Source organism: Hypanus sabinus, chromosome X1 (assembly GCF_030144855.1).
Source record: "Hypanus sabinus isolate sHypSab1 chromosome X1, sHypSab1.hap1, whole genome shotgun sequence".
NCBI lineage: Eukaryota > Metazoa > Chordata > Chondrichthyes > Myliobatiformes > Dasyatidae > Hypanus > Hypanus sabinus.
Window position 1 is genome coordinate 37895536 of NC_082738.1, and position 13974 is coordinate 37909509.

Below are 13974 nucleotides of genomic sequence, written 5' to 3' on the forward strand. Positions count from 1 at the left end.
ACCAGAGGACACAGCCTCTGAATAGTGGGACGTCCATTTAAAACAGAGATAAGGAAAAATTTCTTCTGCCAAAATGCGGTCTGACTAATCCCTTCTGAAGCCTTAGCATTACATCTTTAACGCATTATCTGTCCTTTCAAGTTGATGATCATTTCTGAGAACTGCGTCCTCTCCTGATGCAGGGTCTTGGCCAGCCCTATCCCTCTCCAGATGTTGCTTGACCTGCTTTCAATACTTACAGTACTGCCTGCATCAAGAATATTTAGAGTGATACTCTGTTCAACTCGGAAACTTGACATATGCTCTGACCACCTCTCACTCATGTCAGCAAAACCAAAGAGCTGATTATTGACTACAGAAGGTTGAAATCAGGGTCCATCAGCCAGTGCCCATTAGGGGAACAGAGGTGGAAAGGGTCCATAACTTTAAATTCCTGGGCTTTATCATATCAGAGGATCTGTCCTGGCACTAGCACATAAATGGCATTTCAAAGAAAGCACCTTTACTTTCTTAGTTGTTTGCAAGAGTTAGTATGTCATCTAAATCCTTGATAAACATCTATAGATGCACAGTGGGGAGTATCCAGATAATTTGCATCACAGTCTGGTATGAAAACACCAGTGCCCAAAATGGAAAAGCTTACAAAAAAGTTAATCACAGGAAAACTCCTCCACGCCAATGAGCACATCTACAAGATATGCTGCACCAAGAAAGCAGCTTCCATTGTCAAGGACCCCACCATCCAGGCCATGCTCTTTTCTCACTGCTACCATCGAGAAGGAGGTACAGAAGCTATAGGTCCCACACTACCAGGTTCAGGCACAGTTATTACCCTTCAGTCATCAGGCTCCTGAACCAGTGTGGACAACTTCACTCAACACCACACTGAACTGAGAATTGAACACAACTTATGAGCTAACATTCAAAGACTATACAATCCCTGTTCTCAGTATTATTTATTTATTTACTGGCATATTTGCGTAGTTCGTATTTTGCAAATTCATTGCTTGTCAGTTTGTGTGTAGTTTTTCATTGATTCTATTGTACTTCTTTGTTCTACTGTGAATGCCTGCAAGAAAATAAATCTCAGGTTAGCATTTGGTGACAAATATATTGATAATAAATTTACTTTGAACTTCATATTTAATGTTTTAACGAGCCAGTTATCTCAATTAGCATTTGTTGGTCAACATACAAGCAATTCAGAATTTTTCAGATATAGTAGATTTGCAGTTGGATATGGAAAATCTAACCTTGCTAGCAAACTTCTGGCCTTATTGTATGCAATGACTTCTATAGATGCACAGTAGAGAGTATCTTGAGTATCTTGACTGGTTGCATCATGGCTTGGTCTGGAAACACCAATGCCTATGAACAGAAGAGCCTACCACAAGTGGTCGATACAGCTCAGTCCATCACAGGAAAAGCCCTCCCCCCCCCATTGTACATTTACAAGGAACGCTGCGGCTAGAAAGCAGTATCTATTCCCATTCACGTTCTGACATATTGGTCTGTGGCCTCCTTTTATACCACGATGAGGCCACTCTCAGAATGGAGGAGCAACACCTCATATTCCGTCTAGGTAGCCTCCAACCTGATGGCATGAACTCTGATTTCTCCTTCTGATAATTTTTTTCCCTACCCCTTCCCTCTTCTTCTATTCCCCACTCAAGCCTCTTACCTCTTCTCCTCACCTGCCCATCACCTTTCCCTGGTGCCCTTCCTTCTTCCCCTCTCTCCTCTCCTACCAGATTCCTTTTTCTCCAGCCCTTTACCTTTCCCACACACCTCTCACCTTCTAGTTAATCCTCTTTCCCCATGCCCCCATTCACCTTTTTAATTGTGGAGCCTGCTCCCTTCCTTTCCAGTCCTGAAGAAGGGCCTCGGACTGAAATGTTGATTGTTTATTCATTTCCATAGATGCTGTCTGACCTGCTGAGATCCCCCAGTATTTTGTGTGTGTTATCTATCATAAAGGACCCACACCATCCAGGCCATGCTCTTTTCTCGCTGCTGTCATCGGGAAGTTGGTACCACATCACAAGGTTCAGGAACAGTTACTACCCGTCAACCATTAAGCTCCTGAACCAGTATGGATAAACATAAATGCCATTGAACTGATTCCATAATCTATGGACTCATTTTCAAGGACTCTAGAACTCAAGATTTCAGTACTATCTATCTATTCATTCATTAATTAATTCTGTATTTGCACTTTTTTTTGCACATTGGTTTTTTGTCAGTCTTAGGGTGCAGTTTTCATTGATTCTATTGTACTTCTTTTGCTGATAAAAGAATTAATATTTGGTACAAGAGCCACTACCAACCACTACTCCGTTATTTTTATTGCAAAGCATAGGGGCATTGTATAGAAGACAAGGAATGCTTTTGGAATATTGAATTTCCAACCTTTGTCTTTTTAACACTCCTCTCTGGACACCACCTGTCTATTCACTAACAGGCTTTTAGTAATTTGCCAACATTTCCATTCATCATAAATTTCGTTGAACATTAACTGATTTATATTTAAATCCAGTGAACTCATTAGTTGCTGTTTAGTTCTCTCTTGATGTATACACAATTTATTAAATACCACATCCAATTTTTTTTCTTTGTCCAGTTATACCGAAGCAAACTGCAATGCCAAGTATAGAGAGCAGTGTTGTGACTATGACCGAGTCACTGGAGAGAGAAGCTGAAAATTGTCTTTATTCAAACCAAGCAGGTCTTCAAAAAAATCTAGTTTTCCTCTCTCACACTCAGTAGCAATGTCTTTCTAAACTAAATGCCAATAAGTAACAGTCTACGTTCAGTGGCCATTTTATTAGGTACGCCTGTACACCTGCTCGTGAATGCAAATATCGAATCAGCCAATCATGTGGCAGCAACTCAATGTATAAAACCATGCAGACACGGTGAAGAGGTTCAGCTATTCCTCAAACCAAACATCAGAATGGGGAAGAACTGACTAAGTGACTTTGACTTTGATTGTTGGTGCCAGACAGGGTGGTTTGAGTATCTCAGAGACTGCTGATCTCCTGGGATTTTCATGCATAGTCTCTGGAGTTTACAGAGAATAGTGTGAAAAACAAAAAAAAATCCAGTGAGTGTCAGTTCTGTGGGCAAAAACGACCACAGAGAGGTGGGCAAGAGGTCAGGGGAGAATGAGCAGACTGGTTCAAGCTGACAGGAAGATGACAGAAACTCAAAGAGCCATGTGTTACAGCGGTGGTGTGCGGAGGAACATCTCCGAGCACAAAACACATAAACACTTTTAATGTAGACAGGTAATTTTGCAGAATTACATATTTACAAAGCAAGCACATTGTAACTGAGAATCCCCTTAAATATTCAAATAGCAGTGGCCGACGGGGATTTGAGCACAACACACCAAACAATATTAATAGGTCAGTAGATGTGTTCTAAATGGTACATTATGTGGGAGGGATATGTCTCTAATCATGTGTTAATACAGGAGATGGCCACTTATTTCTTTCCCTAATCTCATCATGAGAGTTTCAATAAGGGTAGTAGATAAACATCACATGCTGTACCGGCCAGACAGCATCTATGGAAAAGTGCAAGCAGTCGATGTTTCGGGCCTAGACCTCTAATGAGGCCCTGATGAAGGATCTCGGCCCGAAACATCGACTGCTTACTCTTTTCCGTGGATGCTGCCTGGCCTGCTGTGTTCCTCCAGCATTTTGTGTGTGTGGCTTGGATTTCCAGCATCTGCAGATTTTCTTGTCTTTGATTCACATAGTGTTTCCCTGCATGGTTACAATGGTATAGAACTTTTGGCATCCAATGACTCCTTTCGATGGCTTATAGTATCTCTGTGGAAGTTACACTGTGCAAAGCTTTTTTTAAGTATTGTTTCTCATTTGAATTAACCCCAAACTGCAGAAGTCTTGAAGATGTCCTAGGTATTCTCACACAGCAGTTACAGTTCTACCACCAAGACCACTTTAATTACGACTAGTAGAGCCAGCACAGATCAGGTAAGGAGGGACCGACCAGTTAATGCAAATGGCAGCACTGTAGCGTAGTGGTTAGCATAACATTATTCCAGTGCCAGTGACCCGGGTTCACTTTCCACCACTGCCTGTGAGGAGTTTGTATGTTCTCCCCGTGTCTGTGTGTGCTTCCTCCGGGTGCTCTGGTTTCCTTCCACATTCCAGAGACATATGGGTTAGTAATTTCTGGGCAGGCTACGTTGGCGCTGGAAGCATAACGGCCACTTGCAGGCTGACCCCAGTAGGACTCTGTTGGTCAGTAATGCAAACAACGCATTTTACTGTATGTTCATCTTTTATCTTTGATCAGAAAGATATTGCCTTTTGGCAAAGAATATTAATCCTTAATTGTGAATGGTGTAAACTGATTGATGTTTCTCTCTCCTCTCCTCATTCCAGAGATGTATGGGACAGTAGGCTACATAGCCACATGGGTGTAACTGGGTGGCATGGGCTCATTGAGCCGGAAGGGCCTGTTACTGAGCTGTCCGTCTCGAAATCTAAAATTAGAAATGCTAACATGAATTGAAATATTCAAGTGTTAAATTATATGAACATTTGGATGAAGCACATCAGAATTCAAAATGTTAAAAACATTCAAGTAAAAATGGTTGCAAGAAAGTAAATTCTGAACACTCACAAAAATTAATTATGAAATTTTCTTGAAGAGTTAGCAGCAAACATTTTGTTGGGACACATGCTGTGGAAACTCCTGTATATTTGCTAATCTGTTAGAGCTGAATCATTTCTAAATATGACACTTCTTTATGAAATATTCCTCCATTTAATATTTAAGCATTAAAATACTCCTCAGTTTAATGGCCATTCAACATAGAACAAGCTTAGGTTTGCATGGGCTAATTACTCACCCAATCCTGTTCTCCACTACAGAAAGAATACAATATAATATCAAAGGCGACATGAGTGAATCTGCATATGCTGGAAATAAATAAAACACAAAATGCTGGCAGAACTCAGCAGGCCATACAGCATCTGTGGGAGGAGGTAGTGATGCGAAGGGTTTCAGACCGAAACGTCGTCACTACCTCCTCCCACAGATGCTGTCTGGCCTGCTGAGTTCTGCCAGCATCTTGTGTTTTTATTTTCAATATAATATCAATTGGGTCTCATGCTGAAATGAAGTTCCAGGCCTGCTGCTTCTACACACAAAATGTTACATTTATAATTACACCTGTATTTTAAATAAAACTTTCAGTTCTTTTTCTGATAAAACTGGTAAGCATGGTGGCATTATGAATAGGTAGAAGATAATTTCCTCTTCCATTCCCGATGAAGGGTCTTGGCTCAAAATGCTGACCCTTTGTTACATTCCAAAGATGCTTCTTGACCTGCTGAATAACTCTGAATTCCTCCAGCAGTTCGGTTTTTTAAGTATAGAACAGCACATTGGATTAACAATAAAATTAAACAAACTTTTCAACCCAGAGATAGCATCTGTATGAAATTATTTTATTTTATTCTGAAAACCCATCAAGTCTCCCAGCAGTAAAGATCATATACAAACTGGATCCTCAGTTGTCTTACACTTCACACTGCGATTTCATTAACTTGATGAAAATATGAAGCTTGACCCGAGTATGAAATGTAGCATGTGTACAGATTTCCAAATATAATTCTTCTTTTTAAATGATCAAGAGCACAAACCCATGTCAAGCAAATTATTTTAATGTTACAGCTTCCAGTTACTTTGAGGTTACAGGTATCACCCGATCTATGATGACCACTTCTCAGGACTCCTACGGAATTTGCAAGTTCATGGTGACCTAAGCTTTGCTCCTCTAATTCAATGTGTTTGTCTGTCTCTTTTCTCTTTTCCTCTCTCTCTCTCTATCTATCTTTCCTCACCTATCTCTCTCTCACACTCTGTCTTTCATCACTGTTTCTATATCACTCTCTCCATCTCATTTCTCTATTTCTAACTTGCTCTGTCTATCTCTCCACCCATCTCTCTCACTGTCTCTATACCAGTCTCTCTCTCTCTCTGTCTCACTCTCTCTCTTTCCAGCTTGCTTTCTCTATGTATTTCTTTCCCTCTCTGTCTGCCTATTGCTCTCTCTGTCTCTCTCTCCATCTCTGTCTCCCTCCATCTCTTTATCTCTCTCTCCTGTTAACAAAGGAGACAAGATTTTCAACAAAGACAAGATATTCTTTTGTTTTAACAACTTCCATTTTCAAAACAATAATTTTCATTGGTTTAGGTGAATTACTTTTAACTCTAGTTGTTAGGCCTAATAAATGTCTTAAGGTACCCTATACCCTCATTTAGTGCCTTCAGAGTACTACAGAATGTAAAATATATACATCAACTCAAATGTCCTTTAGGATATGGGAATTAATTCCATCACTTGAATGTCCATTAGGATATGGAGATTAGTTCTAACCCTCGATGTTGATACAGTTCATAAGGTACCAAATGCATTCAACAGCACAAGAGCTGGAGCTCCCTTCCTAGTGGGACAGTCAGCTAGTTGTTTCCTTTGTAGTTGATCATAGCAAGTGATGAATTTTCTGTGCTTTGACAAGTTCCTTGATGCTGCTTATCTCTAGATGAAGCCTCTTCTCTGTAACTGACTTGTTGGATTTGATGGCACCAACCAGAGAGTAGTTGCCCGTGAACCGAGGTATTTGTAGACCTTTCTTCTTTAGGTAGCACGGAAAAGCTCAGAATAGAGTGTGGCCAGATAAACCACATTGTCAATAGCTTCAGGCATTGTAAGGGTTTCTTCTGCCAGCATACAACATACAACACTTCGGATCCTTTCTTATTGCCAATAGAGATATGAAACCCTTCCCTCTTCTCCCATCAGTACAATAAAATGACTCCTTGAGTATCTTCATCAGGAAGATTTCCAAGAGAGGCATCACTGAAGACAACGAGCCTCAGTGAGCTATCTTTTCCAAGCTGTTGAAACTTCAAGACTACTTTTTCAGATTGAATTCTGTGCACTCCCTTGTTTGCCTCATGTAAAGTTTGTACTGTGGCATTTTTTTGTGCTGGACGCCATGTTGCAGGCATCAAGCATGATGTCAGGTCTGCTCTGCCTTGCCACCCATACAATCTGACCTATCTTTGACCTGAGTTGCTCAGCCTCAGCTCCACTGAGTGGTGCATTTCATTGTGTGGCATGTGAGGATTCCATGTGGATTGTCTGAAGATTCCTGATATAGCTCTCTTGCTGCAATTGTACTGCACCAAGGGTATCTACTCCTACTTTAGAATGGAAAAGTAGTTTCATCTGGAGTCATGTTCTCTGTGACAATTAGTACTTCCTTCTCACATTGATTCTCAGTAATGTCTTTATCTAGAATGCTCGCACAGCAATGTCCAGAGCTGGTGAGCTCAAGAGACACGGGTTGCTGAAAAGCTGTTGCTTCGTCATTCTCCATAACCAGCACTGCCCCTGCTTTGTTCCAGGAAGTTTTACTCAAGGGTAATGGAATGTTAACTGGTACCACCTCTGTTTTGATGTAACATTTTGTCTGTACTTATTTTTGTGGGAATTTTCACTTTTTTGGTAGAATGTACAATCTTTCCATCTCCAGATTTGAATGCTTTGTTACTAGGTGTATCTGTGTTCACCAGTGTTTCACACTTCATTCTGGTTTAGTTCACTTACATAGCTTTCAAGCCATTTTTCTCTACATACTGTGTGTGTGCATGATGTATCAATAACAGCAGATCCTAGAGATTCTATCTCTGCATCAGTGATTCCTTTGCAAACAGTGTGATATGGCTCTCTTCTAAATCTTCAGATTTATTATTTTCTTCAGTTAGCTTAACTTGTTTGCTTCTGTGCAGTTTTTTTTTTGTCCCGTGATAAGTACTCTAACAATAAGCACTTTTTGATCTCCTGCTGTACTTGTCTAGTGGATTTGTGCCAGGTAATGTTGCCCTCGTCTGGTCACTCAGAGAACTATACCTGCTACTTTCTTATTTCTGCTCAGCGAAGTACTGTATATTGTTTCCTCAAATTAATCCTGGCAGTTGTCTTGGTGGCATTTTCTCCAGAAATGCTCTTCAGTGCCGATTTCACACATGCAAGTCTAAGTCCTGTACATGTAATTAAAGCTAGCAGTATCCAACAATTTTGAAAGCTATCAAAATTTTGAAAGCTTCCTGTATCAGGAAGGTCCATTTGTATTTACACATGTGACTGTACTGTTGTTCAAGATCAATGAAATAACTAGCTGCATTTATAGAAATATTTAAAAATGTCAGAGTCTGAATAGGCCTCATAAATCCAATCCTTTTCTTCCTTCAGAAAAACGGAGTCAAGTGCATTTATTAGCTTAGTCATTCCGTCACCTTTGTTCAAGTCTTCCACTGAAATTTTCGTCCCAGTCTCTCTTCGCTATTCCCTAAAGTGACAGTACATCTGCAAGTATTCACCTCCTTTAATATGACACACTAAATCATCACTGGTGCAGCCAATTGGTTTTAGAAGCCATATAATTAGTTCAATGGAGATCTATTTTTGGAGACCTGTGTTGCAATTGATTGTAGTAAAAATACACCTTTTTCTGGAAGTTAGTATCCTGCCAACAACTACACCATGAAGACAAAAGAACACTCTGAGAAAAGGTTATTGAAAAGCTCAAGTCAGGAGATGGATACAAGAAAATTTCCAAGTCACTGAATATCTCTTAGAATAATTAATTGAATCATCAAGAAATAGAAAGAATGTGGCACAGCTGTAAATCTGCTCACAGCAGGCCATTCTCAGAAACTGAGTGACTGTGCAGGAAAGGGACTAGTGATGGAGGCCACCAAGAGACCTATGACAACTCTGGAGGAGTTACAAGCTTCAGTGGCTGAGATTGGAGAGATTGTACACATCCCTACCAGATGAATATATAGCCCGAATGAATAGAACTCAACATCTTCTCCCTTTATCACTCTATCTTTATCTCTCCCACTTTCTCTCTGTCTCTCCTTCTGAAAATCTGTATCTCTCTCTGTGTCTCTCACTCACTCTGCCTCTCTAACCCTCAACACACATGGCTGTGTCCTAAGCCCACTCCTTTACTCCCTGTATACCCATGATTGTGTCACCACCGACAGCTCCAATCTGCTAATTAAATTTGCTGATGATACGACATTGATTGGCCTAATCTCAAATAATAACGAGTCATCACTCTGACACAGTGGTGTCAAGAAAACAACCTCTCCCTCAATGTCGCAAAAACAAAGGAGATGTTTGTGGATTACAGGAGGAGTAGAGATGGCCTAACCCCTATAGTTATCAATGGATCTGGGGTTGAGAGGGTGAACAGCTTTAAGTTCCTCGGCATACACATCACCAAGGACATCTCACGTGGTCTGTAGATACCGGCTCTGTGGTGAAAAAAGCTCAGACGGTTGAAGAAATTTGGTATGGGCCCCCAAATCCTAATAACTTTCTACAGGGACACAATTGAGAGCATCCTGACTGGCTGCATCACTGCCTGGCATGGGAACTGTACTTCCTCAATTGCAGGACTCTTCAGAGAGTGGTGTGGACAGCCCAGTGGATCTATAAATGTGAACTTCCCACTATTCAGGGCATTTACAAAGACAAGTATGTAAAAAGGGCCTGAATGATCATTGGAGACCTGAGTCACCTCAACCATAAGCTATTCCAGCTGCTACTATCCGGGAAGTGGTACAGCAGCATTAAATCCAGGACCAACAGACTCTGGGACAGCTTCTTCCACCAGGCCATCAGATTAATTAATTGATGCCGACACGATTGCATTTCTATGTTCTATTGACTGTCCTGTTGTACATACTATTCATTACAAATTACTATAAATTTCACATTGCTCATTTGGACGGAGATGTAACGCAAAGGTTTTTACTCCATAAATATGAAGGATGTAATAAAGTCAATTCAATTCATCTCTATCTCTTTCTATCACTATCTTTCTCATCATCTGTCTCTATTTCACTCTCTACCGCTGTCTTTCTGTCTATCTGCCTCTCTCCACCCCGTCTATCTCTCTTTATCTCACTCTCCTCCTATCTCTAACTCTGTCTCTTAGATAGCATGATGTTCCTTCCACCATGAAGTTTTAGCGTTGGTGTGCAGTGTCTTTTTTCCTCCAAACATTGTGTGCATTTCTGCCTACACATTCAACTTTAGTCTCACCTATCCACAGAATATTGTCCCAGAAGAGAGAGCAGTGGTTTCCTGAACAGTGTCCTTCCATGAACACCATTCTTGTTGAGTGTTTTTCTTATAGTGGACACATGGACAGAGACTTTAGCAAGTTCCATTGATTTCTGCAGGTCTTTTGTTGTTACCCTTGGGTACTTTTTCACTTTCTTCAGCATTGCACGTTGTGCTCTTGCGGTGTGATCTTTGCAGGATGCCCACTCCTAGAGAGAGTAGCAACAGTACTGAGATTCCTCCATTTATAAACAACTTCTCTTACTGTGGACTGATGAACATTCAGGTCTTCAGAAATGCTTTTGTAGCCTTTTCCAGTTTCAAGCATCTCTACAATTCTTCTTTCAAGATTCTTTGAAAGTTGTTTTGAACGAGGCATGGTGCACACAGATTTCTTGAGAAGAGCAGGCTCTGTCAGTAGCCTGCCTTTGTGTGCCATTTTTTGTAGGGCAGGGTTCCTCTACAATCCACACCTATCTCATCTCATTGATTTAACTCCAAATAGCTTTTGCAGAAGGTATTATCCCAGAGGTTCAATTGTTTTAGTGCTGACTTAGATGAAGATCAGACCACATTTTAAGTAATGCAGAAAACCAGGTAATTGCAAAGGATTCAATTTTTTCCTCCAACTGTCTCTCTATTTTATTCCTCTCCCTCCCACATTGTCTCCATCTATTTATCTATCCTCCTGTCTTTCTCTATCTCTGTCCATTTCACACTGTTTCTATCTTTCCCTCCAGAGAACCCGGTTTCATTTAACTTGATATACAAGCATTTTTGTGTACTACTTTAATCAATGCTTGAATCAATCCGACCATTACCTGATAAATCCAATGATTCTACAAATGTTGTCAATAAGTATGTGGTATGGCCACATAACAAGATCAAGTGGACTCTCAAAAATCATTCTTCAGGGAACGGTGCAGGGGAGAAGAAAAAGGGGCAGACAACATTGCAGAGTGGACCAGAGAGAGCTCTACTGCAACCCAGGCACTCACCCACAACTGTGAGAAATGGAGGGAACTGGTAAAGTGCTGATCTGTACAGCATCCATAAGACCCAAGCAGGTCACAGGATCTGTATCTGTAACAAATGTATCAACACAATAGATGCTGGAAAATTCATCAACATACTAATTTGAGGACTTGATTGAGGGTCTCAACTCGAAATATTGACTGTTTATTCCCCTCCATTGTTCAGTTCAGCCCCACTGGTTCCATCCACTTGGACCATGTGGGAAGCTTCAGAAGATATTGTGGAGACCCTTGCAGTGTATTTTGCTTCATCTCTGGTCATAGATGAGATTCTGGAGGACTGGTGAGTGGCTAATATGGTCATCATCATCATTATGTGCTGCATTGTCTGACAAGGTCAATCACTGTCTTTGACTATGATTGTTCTTGGCAATTTATGGTTTGTCATTGCCTTCTTCTAGGCAGTGTCTTTACAAGACACGTGACCCCAGCCGTTATCAATACTCTTCAGATTGTCTGCTTGGCATCAGTGGGAGTTGCAGAACCAGAACTTGTGACATGCACCATCTGCTCCCATGGCTTTGTGTGACCCTGATCAGGGAGCTAAGCAGGTGCTACACCTTGCCCAAGGGTGGCCTGCAGGCTAGCGGAGGGAAGGAGCATCTTGCATTTCCTTTGGTAGAGATGTATTTCCACCCTAATAAGGTACCATTGTTTAAAAAGGGTGGCAGAAGTAAGCCAGGAGACTACAGGCCAGACAGTTGGATCCACTAACATTTGGAGATACATGGTCTGTTTTTAGGACTTGCAGCATGGCTTTTGTGCACGGAAACTCATGTCCAACAAATCTCTTTCAGTCCTTCAAGGTAACCAAGAGTGTAGACAAGGGTAGGACAGTGGATGTTAATTAACAATATAGACTTTAGCAAGGCCTTTGACAAGGTCTCTCATGGTAGGCTAGTCTGCAAGGTTAAACTGCATGGGCTTAAGGAGGAATATAGTGGATTGGATTCATAATTGGTTCATTGGTAGATAGGATGAGGTGATGGTCAAGGGAGATGGGGTGATGCCACAAGGATTGATACTAGGACCTTTGTTATTTATAATTTACATAAATAATTTGGATGTGAATGCACAAGACATGGTTAGTAAGTTTACAGATGATAAAAGCAGCTTCAAAGGTAAATATGGTGATGAAGGCATGCTGGCCTTCATCAATCAGAGCATTGGGAAGTTATGATACAATAAGGCACTGGTGAGGCCACACGGCATATTGTGTACAATTTGTCACCCTTTTGTGGCACCCTTTGGTGGGAAAGATGTTATTAAACTAGAAAAGGTGCAATAAAAATTATCAGGATGTTGCCTGAACTTTGGGGGAGGGTTAAATTACAGGGAGAGATTGCGTAGACTAGGGCTTTATTCCCAGGAATGTAGGATATTGAGGGATGACCTGACAGAGATATACAAGATCATGAGGGGCACGGACAAGGTGCAAGTACATAGCCCTTTTCCCCATGGAGGGGGGTGTTATAAAACAAGATCAGCGGTAAGAGATTTAAAGGGAGCATCAGGAGCAGTTTCTTCACACAAAGGATGGTGCATATTTGAAATGAGTTGCCAGAAATAGAGGTTGAGACAGGGACATCAAAGGGCAATGGGCCAAACACAGGCAGATGGACTAGTTCTTTGAGCAACACTATTGGCATGGACCAGTTGGACCAAAAGGCCTGTTTCCATGCTTTATGAATTTCAAAGTCCTCATAGCTCAGTATAAAGTTATGACAATTCCCCAGGACAGACATTGCAGTATAGAGGAATGGCAACAATGAAAAGATATTAAAGTAACCAGACACAACAATTTATTTTTTTTCCTCATTTTAAATGAATTTACATGTTTTACTTTAGTAAAAAAAACAAATAAAAATGACTTTAATACATTATTAGCATTTCTGAATATCAGAGTCATTTAGAAATATTCATAGCTTTTGACGAGTTTAGCAGCAGGCTAAGCCAGGAGGCATGGCTTAGTCAATTGCCAGAATTCATTTCCAACTGTTTCTTGCATGGAGCTTGGTCCAACAAAGCCCATGGAGCACCTCATCTGGGTAACTGAGCCCTTCGTTCCAAGCCCTGGCCACCAGGGATATGGATATCTTCATCCAACAGGTTCAAGCTGCAGGATGTGATTAAATAAGTGCATGTTTAACAGAAAGTACAGTAGTGAGACTGGCCATTTGTCACTGACCAGAATACCTAGGTCTTCCATATATCTAGAATTAATATTGAGCTCCACAAACCTCAACATTTTTACATCTGTCATCACAGACTAAGTTGTAAGCAAGTGACTAATCAAACTCCAGCAGGGAATCTGTGGTTATCTGATCCGACCAGACAGTATGTAAAATTGTTCCTAAATATGCAATTCAATGAAAAAATTGACGTTGGATTTTTGCCACAGTTGTTCTCAAACTTTCTTTTCTGCTGTGCTGTGTTAATTTCTTAGTTTAAAAGAGCATGAATTTAAATAGATAGTCATTAATCATAAAGTAAGAATCACAGAACTAGAGAACTAATATATTACCCATGGAGAGCAGATTGGCTGAAGGACAGAAAGCAACATAAGAATAAATAAGTTATTTTTAGATTCACAGTTTTACTTGTGGGATTAGCCCTGGTATCTTCAGTTCATCACAGCTTATACTAATAACTTAGATGAAAATACATCAGTCAACATTGATTATCTATGTACAACATTACTGTTTACTTATGACCCAGAAGGGAAACTGAAGACACAAAATGTCTACAAAAAGA

The 13974-nt window shown here is 40.6% G+C and overlaps 1 protein-coding gene across 2 annotated transcripts in view; it reads right to left on the minus strand.

The window, feature by feature from the left end:
* Positions 1–957: 957 nt before the first annotated feature.
* med24 (mediator complex subunit 24) overlaps positions 958–13974 on the minus strand; it is a 95584-nt gene continuing 82567 nt past the window's right edge. The window contains exon 27 of one of the 2 annotated variants that reach the window (XM_059956404.1): positions 958–1069. The gene's annotated coding sequence lies outside the window, so the exon portion shown is untranslated. Of the gene's footprint in view, positions 1070–13005; positions 13337–13974 lie in introns of those variants that run through there. The other variant, XM_059956403.1, reaches the window with a different exon arrangement.